Source organism: Carcharhinus amblyrhynchos, chromosome 26, assembly GCF_965287045.1.
Source record: "Carcharhinus amblyrhynchos chromosome 26, sCarAmb.v2.hapA, whole genome shotgun sequence".
Lineage (NCBI taxonomy): Eukaryota > Metazoa > Chordata > Chondrichthyes > Carcharhiniformes > Carcharhinidae > Carcharhinus > Carcharhinus amblyrhynchos.
This window is the reverse complement of record NC_137349.1, coordinates 16,722,866-16,741,790: the sequence shown is the minus strand read 5'-3', so window position 1 is coordinate 16,741,790 and position 18,925 is coordinate 16,722,866. Positions and strand designations below refer to the sequence as shown.

Here is an 18,925-nt window from a genome sequence, read left to right as displayed (position 1 = left end):
TCCTCTGGCTGAACTCTCCTGCCTGAGCTGCTTTCCACCTGCGAAGCTCCTGTGGCAAGATGTTTTGCAAGACGCTGGCATGCAGCACAAAATTCCAGATTTCACCTGGACAATATTGACAGCACATCTGTAGACTAACCCAGGCGCACCTACAGAATTCCAATTAGTTACTCAATGATCACAGTTGACTGATAGATAACACAGTGGCACTGTGGTTAGCACTGCTGCCTCACTGCACCAGGGACCCAGGTTCGATTCCCATCTCGGTTCACCATCTGTGTGGAGTTTGCACGTTCTCTCTCTGTCTGCATGGGTTTCCTTCAAGTGCTCTGGTTTCCTCCCACAGTCTGAAAGATGTGCTGGTCGCTGCATTGGCCAAGTTAATTTCTTCCTCAGTGTGCCCAAACAGGAGCCAGAATTTGGCAACTAGAGGATTTTCACAGTAACTTCATTGCGGTGTTAATGCAAGCCTACTTGTAACACTAATAAGTAAACCTTAAAAAAAAACTTCAGTGATAGCGGTGTTCAGTTGGTGCCCTGGGAAAGCACACAGGTAGAATCATAGAATCCCTACAGTGCAGAAGGAGGCCCATTGAGGCTGCACCGACCACAATCACACCCAGGCTCTATTCCCGTAGCCTCACATATTTACCCTGCTAATCCCCTAACACTAGGGTCAATTTAGCATGGCCAGTCAACCTAGTCCACATACCTTTGGACTGTGTGAGGAAACCAGAGCACCCAGAGGAAACCCACACAGTTATGGGGAGAATGTGCAGACTCCACACAGACAGTGACCTGAGGCTGGAATTGAACTGGGTCCCGGGCGCTATGAGACAGCAGTGCTAACTGTGCCATGTTGCTGCCCATTTGGTATCATCTGGCATTGCCACAGAGGGGAGTCTTGATTTCTCAGGATCCAGCCTGCACCTTGCCTTTCTAGGTACAAGAAGGCTGATATTGCAGACTGCTTTAAAATGATGGCAGCTTCCTTCAAATGGGGAATTGAATTTTTTGATGATCTGTAGCTGATTACAGATGAGCTGAGGGTTGGGAGAGTGGAATTCTTTGCTTCTGATGTAAGTGATGCCATTGATCAAGGGAATTTGTATGGCTGTGTGAGTGAAAGCTATGATTTCTTGCTCCTTGGGGAAGCCTGTCACTGTAAAATTGAATGTTCTGTCATACCGCTGCCAGTTGCTTTATCTGAAGCAATCATTACATCTGTGACTTCCTTTAAATAAGAAAGAACAAAAAACTTGCAGTTACACTGCACTCTTTCAGACCACAGAATTTTACAGCCAATTGACTACTCTTGATGTGCAGTCACTGGGCAGAATCTTATGAGTATTTGGCAGAATGTCTGTTCTGGTAAGAAAACTGGAGTGGAACTCTGCGGATCCACTGGCCAATATTTTTTCTGGATCTTGTCCCTGCCAAAAAAATAGAGTGGGTGTAGTTTGCGTCATTAGTCTGGTGAAGTGGGGACTGAAGGGCAGCCCGATCACAGAAACAAAATCATTTCCTCCATCACACCACCCCCACCCCACTCCCCCTCCTCAGCAACTCCGACACAGAGGTATCCGAGGCCTTTCCCCGCCACCCCCCCCCAATCATCCCATCATCCCCCACCACCCTCCCCCCAATTATGGCTGATATCATGCCCCTCCCCCACTCCCTCCACCGATTGTTGCCAGTCTCATCCTCCCCCCACCCAATCATCGTCGGCACCCCCATTGTTCTCTTGTGTCCATTCACAAGCCCCCTCCCCACAACACAAACAGATGAGTCCCTGCAAGTGAGGCCTTTTCTAGGGCCTGCCACTAGCACTGCCCCTTGGGACAGGTTGACACTGCCAAACAGTACCAGGGACAGTGCCAGAGGGGACAGCTTGGCCATGTTCCTCTCCCCTGGGCTATAAAGACCTTTGCGTCCTTGACAGGTTCAGGTCTGAGTTGTAAGCAGCAAGGTATGAAAATCTGGTAAGGGGGGCGTGGCGGGGGAGGTCCAGTGAGGGGGATCTTTAATGTGATTCAAATTTCTTGAGATGTCTGGAAGTCAGTCCTTGCCCATTATGAGCTTGAGCCTGATTATGTTGCAGCGAAAATCAGAGTGTGATCTCCCTGATAAGATCCACAATTTCTGGGTTTCGTCAGATCACAAGCCCCACTGGTGATCCTGCAGATACAGAGTGCAGGATCAAGATGCATGCCCACTGTAGGAAACACAACAGCCAATATGCACAGAGCAAGTTCTCACAACTCCCCTGATCGTCATCAAATCTTGGATCTTTTGCATTCACTATTTTTATTCCTTTCAAAGCCAATGTGCAGAGTGGACCATGGGCGGCACGGTGGCACAATGGTTAGCATTGCTGCCTCACAGGATTCCAGGTTCAATTCTGGCCTCGGATCACTGTCTGTGCAGAGTCTGCACATACTCCCCGTGTCTGCTTGGGTTTCCTCCAGGTGCTCCGGTTTCCTCCCACAGTCCAGAGATGTGCAGGTTAGGTTGATTGGCTATGCTAAATTGACCCTACTGTCAGGGGGATTAGCAGGGTAAATGCTTGGGCTTGCAAGAATAGGGTCTGGATGGGATTGTGGTCAGTGCAGATTCGATTGCCCGAATGGTCTCCTTCTGTACAGAATCCCTTCTGTACTGTAAGGATTCTAAGACCAAACAAGCCCCTGAATCCATCTCCTTGCTTGCTCCAAAAGTCAGTTCAAGTTGTATCTAATTCATGGGGGCTGGATTTTCCAGCACATATTAGCTCCAAGAAACCTGCAGCTACAGAGCTGATTTCTTAATGTCACTGATGGAGTCCTCTGCAATGGAACTGTGGCCTTTAAAGCCAGGTGAAAAGGGTTGTAGACTGCACTGAAGCATGAATCAAAACTTCACAAGAGGTTTCTTTATGAAGTGCAGCATCCACAAACACTATAGTCACAGTTTCATAGCCCCATTTGGTGGGATTTTAACTGGAGCAATGGGGCAGTGAAACCGAAGGAATGGGATTCTCTTTGGGTTACTGCCTGCTCTGATCATGTAATAAGTTTACACTGGGGTAGACAAGACATCAGATGGGAAGCTGGCTCTTGCCCCAACTGAGGCCCCTAAGTGGCCAACTTCTGTCCATCCTCAATTTTTAGCCTGGCTGGAAGATTGACCTGACAAAGAGGAAGCCCAAAAAGAAATGTGCCTAGATCTCCAGTGGGAAGTGGGGGAGACTGTGAATGCCTCATCCTGAAGGTCCATTGGCTGCTGAACTGTCCCCCCTGCCCGTTTTTACCCTGACTGCCCCCTTAGCACTCCCCACGACCTTCCATAACATTTCCGCCCTGGGTCCTCCTAAACTTATCTTGTCCACTGGCACTGACACTTAGACTTAAGCATGTTGGGTACACTTCCTCTTCAGTCCACTGCAGGTCTTGTCACTGTAGGGACAAGAGAATTGCGGAATCCATCAGATTGGCTAACAGCACTCTAAGACAGGGCTTGCTCATGAGGGAGTGACAGAAATTTCGCCTGGAGACTCTTAAATGCTCATTTGAGTGCAAAATGGCTGCGGGGCACTCAGAGTCACTAACATTTTGGATGGCAGGAAGGAAAACCTTATCACCCAAAATATTCAGACCTGTGACATGTGGAGGTTGGAGTTCCTCAGACTGAATATTGCACTGTAGGTGTACTGAGGAGTCAATGGGATTCATGTTTTCACTGAAGCATTGACATTACTGAACAGCACGGTGGCACAGTGGTTAGTCTTGTTGCCTCATACTGTCGGGGATCCGGGTTCGATTCCAGTCTCAGGTGACTGTCTGCACATTCTCCCTGTGCCTGCGTGGGTTTCCTCCGAGTGCTGCGGTTTCTTCCCACAGTCCAAAAGACATGCTGGTTAGGTGCATTGGCCATGCTAAATTCTCCCTCAGTGTACCCGAACAGGCGCCAGAGACTAGGGGATTTTCACGGTAACTTCATTGCAGAATTAATGTGAGCCTAATTATCACTCTAAAAAAATAAATTTTAAACAGAGCAGGAAGTCATTCAGCATCTCTTTCTGTGCTCCCAGACCTTGAGGCCAGATGTGTCAATCTTATTCCAACTTTGCTTTTTCCAAAAGGAAATATGCAGGGAAAATCCCAATAGGAAACACATTATTCCAATTGGGTGGTTTGAGAGAATGGGAGCCCAGTAGCAGAAGATAAACGGTAAAACAATTCACAACAAGAAAGTCCAATAATGCACTTTAACTGAAAAGTAAGCTTTGTGTAAGCATGTTTAAAATACCTACAAGACCTTTCAAATTAACTTCCATTTTGGTGTCACAACCTAGCAATGCTGGATGATAACTTTAAGTTCAGTTATTAGAGTCACAAGTAGGTTTACATTAACATTGTCATGAAGTTACTGTGAAAATCCATACCCCGGCACCTGTTGAGGTACACTGAGGGACAATTTAGCATGGCCAATGTACCTAACCAGCACGTCTTTCAGTCTACGAGAGGAAACTGAAGCACCTGGAGGAAATCCACGCTGACACGGGGAGAACGTGCAGACTCCACACAGGCAGTGATCCAAGCCGTGAATTGAACCTGGGTCCCTGGCACTGTGAGGCAGCAGTGCTAACCAGTGTGTCACCATACAGTTAGAAACGAGACAAAAGGTCATCTGGACTCGAAACATCAGCTTTTTTCTCTCCTTACAAATGCTGCCAGCCCTGCTGAGATTTTCCAGCATTTTCTCTTTTGGTCATCATAAGACAGCTTCTCTTTCTCCTGTTGTGCTAGGCTAACCTGGGTGGGACGGTGACACAGTGGTTAACACTGCTGCTTTACAGTGCCAGGAAACCAGGTTCAATTCCCAGCTTGGGTCACTGTCTGTGTGGAGTTTGCACATTCTCCCTGTGTCTGTGTGGGCTTCCTCCGGGTGCTCTGGTTTCCTCCCACAGTCCAAAGATGCGCAGGTTAGATGGATTGGCCATGCTAAATTGCCCCTCAGTGTCAAGGAGACTAGCTAGAATAAATGCATGGGGTCATGGAGATAGGGCCTGGGTAGGATTGTGGTCGGTGCAGATATGATGGGCCGAATAGTCTCCTTTTGCACTGTAGGATTCTATGTATCTATGACTATTAATCCAGATAAATGAATTGATGTTCTGGGAACCTGAGTTTGAATCCAAGGCAGATGGTGGAATTTGAATTCAACAAAAAAAAAATCTGGAATTAAGAATCTACTGATGACCATGAAATTATTGTCCATTGTTAGATAAACTCATCTGGTTCCTTTAGGGAAGGAAATCCTTCCTGGTCTGGCCTACATGTGACTCCAGAGCCAGAGCAATGTGCTCCCAACTGCCTTTTGGGCAACTAAGGATGGGCAATAAATGCTGGCCAACCAACGAAGCCCAGGACTCATGAATGCATTTATATTTTCTGTATATAGAGTGGACCAGTGAGCATGTTGACAATACAGAAAATTAGAGTATCCAACATAGATTAAGCATAAGATAACTTGCCATTAAATTCACACTCAATTCTTAGCTGTGGCTGTCGTTTGATACAAGCTTTCAAAATCCTGAAAAGAGGGTCAAATGCTTCACAGTGTCCTATCGGTTGTTGCATTGCATAATAGCAAACAACCTCAATAAATCCCTCAAGGATTCAATAACTTCTGCTGGCTTCAGTTCCATTTCTTTTTCCACACTTGCTCCAATTTCAAAAATAACCCTTTAAAATCTTTAATCAAATAAAACCTCGAGCACCAAATGGATCCACTGTCTCAGCAGTATTAAGAAGATAATGATTAGCATGGGAATTTCTGACCTCGTTTCAGTCAATAAAAGATTGTTTGACTCATGTGTGCACATCAATTCCCTTAAGCAATGCTCCCATTCTTTTAGAATTTCTTAAGTATGCAGCCCCATAATATGATTAATTATTTACTGGGATGCATGGCTCCACATTCTCTATTAGTTAGGATGAGGTTACCCTACTGCCGCCAGAAGCTAATTCCATGAACAAAGTGGCTAATGGCAACATTCTCCCAAAATAAAATTCCTGTAAGTGCTTCTATTATTAACTTCAGGCCCTGAAATTTATAGAAGCGATTGATGCCAGTGAAGGAGAATCGAACTTTTGCTCTCATTAATAAAAACAAACGGAGAAAGGCCAGGGACTATTTGGTTTACTATTAACTCTGGAGTTTGCTTACCATGCCTTGATAATGCACTTTGATTTATTTCTCAAACAATATGGTTCTCAATTGCTTATCCCTGAGGGGAAGGTCAGACACTAAGATCGTGACATTAGCAGAAAAGCTGGGACAACACTGCTGACTCACAGCTCCAGGGATCGAGGTTCAATTCCAGCCTTGGGTGACTATGTGTGTGGATGTTCTCCTAGTGACCGTGTGGTCTTCCTCCGGGTGCACCGGTTTCCTCCCACACTCCAAAAGGTGTGCAATTAGGTTGATGGGCCGTGCCTAATTGCCCTTTAGTATCAGGGGATTAGCAGGGTAAATGCATGGCATTAGGGGGCATGGCCTGGGTGGGATTGTTGTCGGTATAGGCTGGATGGGCCGAATGACCTCCTCCTGCACTGTAGGGATTCTATAATAAGTTTGAACTATTAGGTCTCTAGAATAAAATACATATATAATTTGTGCACACAAATTATAAAAGTATTTTTTGAACCTAAATAAGATAGCTCAGCTGGTAAATGCCTTATATGGTAACTGAATAACAGAAAACAGAAAGATCCTGAGACCAAAAGAGAAAATGCTGGAAAATCTCAGTGGGTCTGTCGGCATCTGTAAGGAGAGAAAAGAGCTGATGTTTCAAGCCCAGATGACCCAAAGCTAAAAGGTATAGCAAGGTCCTAATCTTTTACTGAGTTAATGATAGTTAGTGGTACTGAGTTAATAGTGGGATTTATTATATTTGTTGGAAAATTTTCTACTGCCAGTTTGGTTCAGTTGGAAACACATTCATCTACAGCTCCTCCACCCGCCTTTCTCCAACTCAGAAGATTCGAGCCTCCCTACATCAGCCAGGCACATTGGTTAAGTTTACATATTACAGTAATTCTGTATGAATATGTTGCTATTTCCTTTTGAAGCATTTATCCTAATTGTTTCTCTTAAATTCAGCATCACATCTCTTACAAGTGGGCCCTTGTTCCCCATGACCAGCCTTTATTTGCCCAAGCCTTTGTCGAAATTAATCTTCACAATTGCATTTCAGCTTTCGGGCTATATTGCGTGCCACTGAATGACTTCCTCAACTTTGAAAATGTAAGGTGGTAAAAACACTATCAAACAATGGTTTAGGCAATTCTCTAAATCAGGCTTAACCATGGAAGGCAGTGACGGTGTCATCGACGTACCGGTAAAGGAGTTGTGGGAGGGGACCCGGCTAGGCCTGGAACAAGGAATGTTACACATACCCCATAAAAAGACAAGCGTAGCCAGGACCCATGCTTGGCAGGCAGCCCGCAAAACCCATCTATATCCCAGAACTGTCATCAAAATTCTGGTCAAACAGGTAATTTTCAAAGGAAGATTCTACAAGGAGCTGTTCTTCCAATCACAGGCTGTTTCCCTCCTCCATTTGGTGTTAGGCACCTTTCAGCACTCAGTGAGGGTGCGAAACAGTCTCTAATTGGAGGAGCAGCAAACACCAGCATTGCTCAGCATGCTGAGGACAGTATGAGGGAAGTAAAGGGGCTGGTACCCGGGTATACACAGTTTTGGCAGCTCAGAGAGGGTGAGATTGCGGGACTGGCAGAGTCTGGGAACGTGGGGGGATGTGTAAGACGGAGTGAGGGGGAACAGGCAACTGATTGGCTGGGTTTCTTTTTAATTCGTTGGCATTGCTGAACCAGCATTTATTGAGTCAACCATATGTAAGGATGGCAGGCTTCCCTCGCTAATGTGCATTAGTGAACCAGATGGGTTTTTATGACAATCAGCATAGTTTCATGGTCATTATTAGATTATTTCAAATTTCACCATCTGCCATAATGGAATTCGAACTCTGGTCTCCAAGGAATTACCCTGGGTTGCTGGATTCTAGTCCAGTTGATAATACCACTGTGCCAAACCTCCTGTGGGAGCAGCTGAGTGAGTGGGTGGGGGTGAGTACAACTGAGTAAGTGCAGACATGGTGGTGAGTGGGAATCTACCCTACACCCAGTCTCTGGTTACTCACTCAGTCTCACCACCACACAGTAGCACATACATACACTCACACTCTGGTCATTTTTATTACTTAACTTTTTTTAAAACTTAAACAATTTATTGCTATGCAATTGCTGTACTTCTGCTAGCAATTGTTTTGAAATTTAGTTTATTGTTGTGCCAAATGTTGCCTTGCCAAAATTCACCCCTTGAGTGAGAAAAATATGCAGTGTCCCCCTGAGTGAAAAGGTTAGAGAAGCCAGTTTTAAATAAGATTTATTGAACAATAGATTAATGATTGAATGATAACAGAAATAAACAATATATTTCCAGTAATTATATACTCACCTTTCCTCTTTATGATATAAGAAACACCAAAGTTGCTTTTCCTGTGAACATATGGTCACCAAATAGTCTTGGGAGTTGGTTAGCTCAGTTATCTGGATGGCTGGCTCTTGATGCAGAGCGATACCAACAGCATGGGTTCAATTCCTGTACCAGCCCCGGTTATTCATGTGAGCCCCCACCTTCTCACCCTCGCTTGAGGTGTGGTGATCCTCAGATTAAATCGCTACCCGTCAGCTCTTCCCCTCAAAGGGGAGAGAAGCCTATTATCCTCTGGGACTGTGGTGACTTTGAGTTGGGATGGTTCACGATTGACAGGTGATGGAGTCTCTGGCCTGCCCCGATCCTTGATGGTTTCAAACTGACTACTGGTTGACGGAAGTCCTTTTTACACACCTCAACAAAGTACGTCTTCAAAAAAGATCTCTCCTAAACTTTACTAAGGCTGCCAGCTTCAAAAGATGTTTGTATTTAAATTGAGTACCTTGGCCCACTGCCCAAGAGCATATTAACCTGTCCAACCTGATTGCCATTAGAATAATCTGTCAGCCACTTGTCAGCACAGCATTTGCGCACAATGAATCAAACTAGCAACTACAGAGCAACACAAATAGATTGATTGGTAATCAGCTCTATTGCTGGTCATGGGAATTTGTTCTGTAAAAAATAGCTACCGCATTCATGTGAAGAGTAAAGAGGATGGATGCCCTTCAAAAATAATTGATCATACTTGTGAAATACTCTAAGAGACATGACAGATGCAACAGAATACAGTATATTTATTTTTCAGGCGACAACATCATAAGAAAACACTCCTCATAAGCAACGTGGAATTCAGATCTAAGCCCAATGGCACAGTAGTGAGCATTGCTGCCACAAAGTGCCCGGGACCCGGGTTCAATTCCGGCCTTGCATAACTGTGTGGAGTCTGCATATTCTCCCCATGTCTGCGTGGGTTCCCTGCGGGTGCTCCGGTTTCCTCCCCACAGTCCTGGTTAGGTGCATTGGCCATGCTAAACCTTCCCTCAGTTTACCCAAACAGGTGCCCAGTTGTGGTGACTAGGGGATTTTCATAGCAACTTCATTGCAGTGTTAATGTAAGCCTACTTGTGACAAATAAATAAACTTAAGTGCGTGGAGTTAGAGGGATAGGTCGGAGGGGAGGACCTGGATAAGATGTTCTTTCAGAGAGTCGGTGTAAACTGAATGGGCCGAACTTCTTCCTTCTGCACTGCATGATTCTATATCATTTAAGGTCATTTGCAAAAACTAGTTGACTTCTCAGGGTGTTTCTCACAGTCTAGGCTCACTTTGTCCCAGCACAGGTATCTATGTCTTCAGCTGTTTAAGCAGCATGCTCTGAAATTCCTTCACTAACCACCTTTAGCCCCTGTCCCCTTCACTTTAAAGTGTACTCCTTTGACTAATATTTTTGGTCATCTTTGGTTCGATGTCCATTTTAGACTGACTAACTTCTGTGATGTGCTGGGACATTATTGAAAGTTGCAATACAAGTGCAAGTTAAGATGATCGATTTCCATCGCTGTCACAGGTACACTCTATTAGAATGCGGTCTGAGTAGGTTTGAGGTCTATTGAAGGCTAATTGCTGCTGTTGGAAGTTTTTCTGACTTGGCAGCTGCTTGTGAGGGTGTCACACTACCTCAAAGTCAATACTCAAGGGGAAAATAATTGGGCTTTCTTCCTTCATCATTTTTAAAAAGATTATTCAGTTGCAATCTGTTGGTGTTTTGCACGAACTTTGAGTGATAGACGTTACATTGATAAGACGACATTATATATAGGATACAGAAACAGATTAAATATCTAACCAGTGCATGCTGGTATATATGCTCCCCTCAAGAGTCCTCCTTTCTTTACTCATCAAAATTTACCATGGTAACCCTTAATTCCCTTCTCCCTCTTATGTTTATCTTGTTTCTCCTTAAATACATCTATACCATTCACTTCAACCACTTCCTGTGGTAGTGAATTCCAAATTCTTACATCCATTTGAATAAAGAAGTTTCTTCTTTAAGTTGCCATCCTTACCTGGTCTGGTCTACATGCAACTCCAGAACCACAGCAAAGTGGTTGACTCTTAAATGCCCTCTTAAAAGACCTAGCAAGACAATCAGTTCAAGAGGCAATTAGGGATGGGCAATAAATGCTGGCCTAGCCAGCAATGCCCACATCCCTTATACAAATTTTAAGAAGTGAAACATCCACTCACCTTCAAAATGGTTTGTTCCTCCCCTTCTTTCCTCACATTTTGCTTCCAAGATTCAACCAACAAGTTTTTTTCCCTTCAAGAAATCAAGTTAGAATGAGGAAAGGTGTTGGGCTGGATTTTAACTTTGACATACTGGCAGTGAGGGCACCGGTAGCATGTAGGGAACCCAGATATTTTCGCAATGCACTTGTGAGTGGCTTTTTAAATGCAGCTAATGCATCAGCATCGGACCTCTGATACTTTCTATTCTTTCCTGGGTGTCGCTGGCTGGGTCAGCATTTGTTAACCATCCCTAATCGCCCTTGAATTGAGTGGATTTCTGGGTCATTTCATTAGGCCAATTAGGAAACAACCATATCGGTAAGGGTCTGGAGTCATTGTCAACCAGATCAGGGAAGGGTAGTAGGTTGTCTTCCCTAAAGGACATTCATGAACCAGATGGGTTTTTCTGACAATTAATGATAGTTTCATGGATGCAAATACTGAAATGAGCTTCACATTCCAGATTTATCAACTGAGTTTTTAAAATTCCACCAGCTGCCATGGTGGGATTTGAACCCATGTATCCAGAGCAACACACTAGGTCTCTGGGTTACTAGTCCAGTGATATTAACACTGCACCACCATCTCCCCAGTTTCTTGACCAATTATCATGAGTGGGTGTGCTGACAAGCCGCACGAGTTTATTTCAGATGAAGTATTTAAGGGGACTCTGCTCGGATGAAATGCAAAGGTTGGCTAGGTGTTTCACCAGAGCAAGACACTACAACAGACTCGCGATATTGCAAGGCTGCACCAGACTTCACTATTTTCTGGAGCTGATCCCTAGGGAAATTCAGTTCCATGTGGACATGAGGATAAAGCCTGTCACAGAGAACAAACGGGCATGGTTGGAAATTGCTGAGATGAGCAACAGGATTGTGATCCAGTTTACAGAATCGGAAGTGTTTAATAATCTAATTGATAGCCTGGAGTGGTGAGTAACACATTCAAATATATCCTGATATGACTAACTCCAAACCCAGCAGCCCCCAGTCTGCCTTCCCAAACCTACACAAAGTTTATTTATTAGTATCACAAGTAGGCTTACATTACACTGCAAGCTGCACTGCTGTATCCTGGGTGGCATGGTGGTACAGTGGTTAGCACTGCTGCCTCATAATGCCAGGGACCCAGGTTCGATTCCCAGCTTGGGTCACTGTCTATGTGGAATCTGTACATTCTCGCTGTGTCTGTGTGGGTTTCCTCTGGATGCTCAAGTTTCCTCCCACAGTCTGAAAAACATGCTGGTTAGGTGCATTGGCTATGCTAAATTCTCTCTCAGTGTACACAAACTGATGCCGGAATGGGGTGACTGGGTGATTTTCACAGCAACTTTATTGCAGTGTTAATATAAGCCTACTTGTGACACTAATAAATAAACTTAAACTTAAGTCTCATGAGCAAAAGTCTTTCACTAGGCAAGGAAGCAGGTACGAGGTCTCAGCACTCAAAGGATTTTCTGCCATTTATTCAGCCACCTCAAATTCGATTGTCTTCTCACATTGCTTTCACTGGTGAGATCCAGGAAACCCACACAATCAGAGTTAAAGTACAAACTCACAGTTTAATAACAGCTATTGAACATCTCATTAAATTGTATAATTAGCAACCTGTTATTCCCACAAGGCTTGCCTGTACATAGCCAAACCTCCTGAAGTTAAAGTCAAAAGTCAGCAGATTGCTGCTGGATTCCCAAAACACTGTCATTTTCATCCCTTTTAACCAGTTACCCCCTCCCCAATCCTTTGACTTTTTCACATTAACATTCATTCTATCCTGCCTGTCTCTCGCTCATTCTCTTTCTCTCTCTGTCTCATATGTGCTGGAGAAATTAAAATCACTGAAGCAATTCGAGCACTCATCTTTCCTCACTTTCAGAAACACAAGGAAGATAATCGATTGATTTCAAAGTTCAACAAGGAATTTTGTCTTGAAAGTTGAACTGGCTTTCAAATGAGGAAGAAGATGTTACCTTGGCTTAATCCACATTCTGAACTATGCAAGCAACAAGAGTTCCCCTTGTGCTTCACAGGACTGTTATTGGGCAAATTTAATTCCAAGCCACATGAAGAGATAGGCTACCAAAAGCTTCGTCAAAGACATTGAAAAACATCCTGATGGAAGAGGAGGAGGAGAAGAGGCAAAGGCAGAAGTTTAGGAAGGTTATTCCAGAGTTTGCATTCTAGGTTTGGGGGTTTAGGCAGTCAATGGTGGAAGGCAAGGATGGCCAAGAATTAGAATAATGCAGAATCTGAAATGATTGTAGATGTTACAGCAATTGGGAAGGCAGGGGGCAGCCATAGAGAGATTTGACATTGGGGTCAAAAATTTACTAAATTCGAGGCTGGATCAGAAGCCATCAGAACTGTCATATGTTTACCTGATTCTCACTCTCTAACATAAATACAGTTTCTTTTAAAAAATCTCAGCTTAAAGTTTATTTATTAGTCACAAGTAGACTTATATTAACACTGCAATGAAGTTACTGTGAAAATCCCCTGGTCAAACTCTGGTGCCTGTTCGGGTACGCTGAGGGAGAATTTAGCATGGTCAGTGCACCTCACCTGCACATCTTTTGGACTGTGGGAGGAAATCAGAGCACCTGGAGGAAACCCATGCAGGCACAGGGAGAATGTGCAGACTCTGCACAGATAGCACCAAATTAGGGTCCCAGGCACTGTGAGGCAGCAGTGCCAACCACTGTGCCACCATGTCACCCAGCCAGGAATCAAATCCTGGTCCCTGGTTCTGTGAGGCAGCAGTGCTAACTTACCATTGACATGAATTAAGCTTTTCAAGTTTGCTCTCTATAAATTACTTTTGAAAAATGACTGAACAGAATCCACAGGAAGATGTTTGCCCAGCAGAGCTGACTGAAATGCACTTACACATCCAGGGAAATGAGGTACATGGGTCAGAGGTCACAATCCAAATTCATTCACAATTTCAGCTCTGGTCCAATATATCAATAAAAGCCGGGACCTTGAGAAAGGCTTGAAGTAAAAAGTTTAATAACGGTAAAAAAAAGAGCAATTCAATTAAATAGTCAAATGTTGATTAAATTCTTTTTGCACACCAGTCAGTCAGACAGTAATTAAGAATATCAAAATGCTCCCATCGATTGGCATGGTGGCACAGTGGTTAGTGCTGCTGCCACACAGCGCCAGGAACCCGGGTTCAGTTCCAGTCGCGGGTCACTGTGTGTAGTTTGCACATTCTCCCCGTGTCTGCGTGGGGTTCTTCTGGTAGCTCCAGTTTTCTCCCCCAGTCCAAAGATGTGAAGGTTAGAAGGATTGGCCGTTCTTACCCCTTTAATCCCCCTAACGTCTTGTCAAGATATATAGGTTAGGGGGATTAGAAGGGGAAATACGTGGGGCTAAGGGGATAGAGCATGGGTGGGAGAGTTGGTGCAGACTCGATGGGCCGAACGGCCTCCTTCTGCACTGGAATGATTCTATGTTTTATTTTTAAGAAGACTATTTTGAGGAGGAGACCGTGCAGCGTCACCCAGTGGGCGGGACAGGAATTGTAAGCTGATGAGTCCCTTTCCCCAATCAATCAATGGGAAGGAGAGATTTCTGATGAAAATAGTTGGTAGAGAAAAAAAACTCAGAATTAAGGTTTCAGCTTTGTAAGACTTTTAATGACATCCTGTCCCATTCATTAAAAAATAATATGCAATTACCGGATTTAATTTTTATGAGCATCTAATAACTTACAAATGAATGAATGAATGAATCACAATTTTCAATCATTATCGATGTTTATGCTGGAAAAAGTGGTCACATGTAAACCCTATTTATGTTTTTAAAACACCGGGTCCTATTTTTCAGCGTGAAAATTGTTGAAAAATCACAAATTTGAATTCAACCGGCTGCATGTTTTCATTAAAATTGCTAGGTCCAGCTGTTGCTTATTTCTTTCTGAAACAGACGGACAAATTAGCTTTGAAACATCTGTAGCGGATGTGTGCGATGGCCGAAGATAGATTCCCGTGCGGTAATGCACCGTTTCGATGGACGTGATGAGATAGTGTGAGCTCCCGTCGCTGTCGTTCAGATTAGAATGGCTGAGGTTTTTTCCTACTGAGAACACCACTGACCTGGAGCACCCCCTACCTTGACAAACTGTTGACCGCGATTATTTCTCCACTGAAGTATAGAATGCACTCTCAATTAACTACCAGCAAGATATCTGGAACATTGTGGCTATTACACGAAGGTTTTTAACCCTTCGACGCCGCGTTATTACATACATATATACAATATATGTATATATATATATTAATTCATTCATGGGATGTGGGTATCGCTGGCTGGGCCAATATTTATTGTCCAGCCCTAGTTACCCTTTAACCAAGTGACTTGCTCGACCACATCAAGAGGACAGTTAAAAGTCAATGGCTAAATCACCATTCACATTTTCCAACCGGTCTAGCTCGAGGATGCTATAATTTAAGAATTGTCCCGAAAGGGTGTGTATGTCCTAACATTAACCTTCAGACGGTACACGGGAGCAAGAAACCCCCTTCCCGCCCTCCCCCCGCGGTCTGGCACACGTTAGTCCGAATATTCTGCATGACTTTCATTCTCCAGAGCTAAAATGAGTTAAACACTATTCATTTCAGCACGGGAACAAAATGCTGCCTGGAAATAGAAGGCAGGACAGATTGTAAACAGCTGAGGCAGAGAGAGATACGGTTAATGTTTGAGGTTCTGGTGAAGGGTTGCTTTCTCTCTACAGATACAAATAAAAGCTTTTCCTGCTTTTATTTTGGTCCATTTCCAACACCCACCCCCTCCACCACCAGCCCACTGGATGCAAGTAGGCGAATTGACCAACAGGGATATCCCCCTGCTAGCGACTGGGAAAATCTACAATGATGTAAGAAGAGCAAATATCACAGAGGGAGAGGTGGCCTTTGGGATGGCAATTGATACAAACGACGGGGGCGAACGGGGGGGGGGGGAGAGGGAACTGCGCTAAATTCAATCTCTTCCTATACTTGGGGAAACATCATTCCATGATGCCTTTAGGCTTGTTTTATTCTTACTATCGCTTCCCTTCAAGAGTAGGGCATGCACTTTTATTAAAAGAAACACAGAGCAAACTAGAAAAAGACAAAATTAGCCATTTAAATTGTAACCAATTCGGCTGTTAAATGGTTAAACCAGTATTGTAATTTTTTCTACTAAGAGCAAAGTGACCAGAAAAATGATAAAATTGGCCATTTAAATTGTATCCAATTCGGCTGTTAAATGGTTAATCTAACATGTTTTGTGTGTGTGTGTGTGTGTGGTGGGGAGATATATAACAGGGAGGTGTTACATCTGTAATAGGCAGGCAGACACATCGAAGCAAGCTCGCTACTAAAGTAACAGGCTTCTAATATAAGTCACAGTTGGATTGACTTTGCAAGCACAGTAAAGAGAAATCTCGGAGGGCTTTCTTTTACGCACGACCGGAGCTGATAGCGCATAGACGTCAGTGTACCACCACCCCCCGCCCTCCCCACTCCCCATTCATCCTAATAAACCATTCAGTAAAAACAGTCGCTAGACGAGGTGACAGGTTGAGATCGACAGTTGCAATTCGGACAAACCAAAACAAGACTGCTTAAAGGCTTTGCGAAGAAACGAGTAGCAAACGCGAGGGAGAGAGAGAGAGAGATCAGTTCCCATTGCCCGCGATCTCCAGCCTCAACTTATATATAAATCTTAATTTTTCTCCAATATTGCAAAATGTAACACAAAGAGGCAATGTGGTCGATTTGGAAACATGCGCATGTTTAAAAAAATCTTAAGAATTGATAATTTTTTAAACATCTTTACTCCTTAACTAATAATTATTGATTCTGTTAACACCTCAAAGCTTTTCTGATTTCAGTGAATTCACACACACACGCCAACCTGCACATTTCTGCTACTCACACCCGTCGCTACAATTTCACTCTACTCGTCACATACATCCTTTTTGTAAATAATTTGTTTTCCAAAAAAGATCTTTTTCAGAGATTTTGACCGAGTGAGTTTTAATGCACCCGCCGCCAATCCACCGACTTACCTAATGGCAACTCATGGGGTCCATACGGGATACAAATAGGCAACTCAATGGCAACTCCTTAATTTTGATTTAAACCCCAGCAATTTATGAATGAAACTCGCCTGGTTCCACCCACGCAAGGGTAACGTGGTGTTTTGGGACGGTCACATGATGGCTTCGGCGGCTGCAGTGATGACGGGGGTTGGCGGGGGCGGAGGTGGGGGAGAGACCAGGAATGATGCTGGGAAGAAAAAAAGTCATGAATTATGTAGAGGGGGAATGCAAGCTTCGTTTGATTCATTGCTGCGCCTTACAGAGATCCCCCGGTCTGTCTGCAGCAAGTGTCATGTATATCGGAGTCCCAAATGGACACACACACACAGCCCAGTCTCAGCAATAGCCACGCTGCCACGTCTGAATCTGTCCTAGTTTTCTCTCTCCCTCACCTCCAGAGCGCAACATGACCCTATTTTGTATATAGAACTACATTCCCTACTGTGAAAACATCGAAATGTATACAATGTTCTTATTTACTGTACCGAAGCGCCCCGGAATCTAGAGAAAGTGTGAATATCATTGCACGTTATTGTTACAATAAATGTCAAATGTTTCCTAATGTGTCTTTCAGATTTTATATGGATATTTTTTGCCCCCCAAAAAAATCTCCTCTTTCTATCTAAGATTGTCAATCACACGTTCATGCAGAATGTTTGCCAGCTAATCGATCCCCACTTGGGTAAATAGAAAGCAGAGAACTCGCTTCTTGGTGTTTTGAATCACATCTGCTTGTTTATATTTTTGAGTCCGAATGGATATTTTGGCTAGTGTTTCGCCTGGTGTTCATTCTGATTTGTTGAAAAAAAAAGAGTAATAGCCGCAGATTGTTATTTTAAAAATCCAGGCAGAATAAGATCACACGCTGTCTTAAATGTTATAAATAAAAAATAATACCATGACGGTATCCCCTCCTTTGACAAAAACACAGCAGTGAGCTCTGGATTGTGGCGGGGGAGGATGGAGACAGGAACGGAATCGGGTGATGTTTAAAATTGAAACCAACCTATATATCATCTCAGGATGATTTCCAGGGTGAGCTGGAAGCAATTCAGCGGGTTTTTTTCTGTGAGATCTATTCGCCAAGGCAGGCAGTGGGTGTCACCAACGCATCAGAGAATGAAACAACCCCTCTCTCCTCGTGTCTTTCAATGTGGAGTTATGTAACTGATGGCATCAGAGGAATGGCTTTTTTTTCAATGAAATCTTTCTGTTTTCGAAATTTCGCACTATGGGGGCTGTGTGCGGAGGAACGGGTCTTTCAGCTGAAATCGCCCGAGGGTTTTTTTTCACCCCCCGCCCCCAAAACGGTTTCCTATCACAAATTGTTTTAGAAGATAATAATGTTTGTGTCGATGTTCACTCACAATCAGTTCTCTTTTTTTGCAAAGTCAGTCGACGTTGTAATTGCCACATTTACGCCGCTGCGGAGAACTCACAATGTTTACCTTCTTTTTATAAAAATGAATTACATTCACGGATGGATCAAATACCTGCCCAACGCATCAGGATAGCTGGATCAAATATTCCAGCTATCCAGACATTCTCCCCTTTCCAAAACGGAATAAAAGAGAAGCCCAATGCGCGAGTGTGAGTGACTCTGCATTCCAACTTTAGTTTAGACCCAGGCAGGATTGACAATTTCGGTGGCCAATGACTTGTTTCTGATTTCGGTGGCCAATGGCCAGTTACCCGAAGCTGCAGGTTCGTCTGAGGTTGCAGGGGCACAATGGCCTTTTGACTAAGAACAAGCGTCAGCTCAAACCCAAGATGGGCTGCAATGTCTTATCTCGTCAGCGTGGATCTTGTCTGTCTTGTGGGGTAAACACAGTAAGAAGTCTCACAACACCAGGTTAAAGTCCAACGGGCTTATTTGGTAGCAAACGCCACTAGCTTTTGGGACTCTGCCCCTTTGACTCACCTGATGAAGGGGCAGAGGCTGGAAAGCTAGTGGCGTTTCCTACCAAATTAACCTGTTGGACTTTAACCTGGTGTTGTGAGACTTCTTACTGTGTTTACCCCAGTCCAATGCATG

At 44.0% G+C, this 18,925-nt stretch overlaps 1 protein-coding gene across 3 annotated transcripts in view; it reads right to left on the bottom strand.

Moving 5' to 3' along the window:
- cbarpb (CACN subunit beta associated regulatory protein b) overlaps positions 1 to 17,956 on the bottom strand; it is a 201,861-nt gene extending 183,905 nt beyond the window's left edge. The window contains exons 1-2 of one of the 3 annotated variants that reach the window (XM_080212986.1): positions 16,858 to 16,907; positions 10,753 to 10,825 (exon numbers count right to left, since the gene is read on the bottom strand). The gene's annotated coding sequence lies outside the window, so the exon portion shown is untranslated. Of the gene's footprint in view, positions 1 to 10,752; positions 10,826 to 16,857; positions 16,936 to 17,896 lie in introns of those variants that run through there. The other 2 variants (XM_080212988.1, XM_080212985.1) reach the window with 2 other exon arrangements.
- Positions 17,957 to 18,925: the final 969 nt, after the last annotated feature.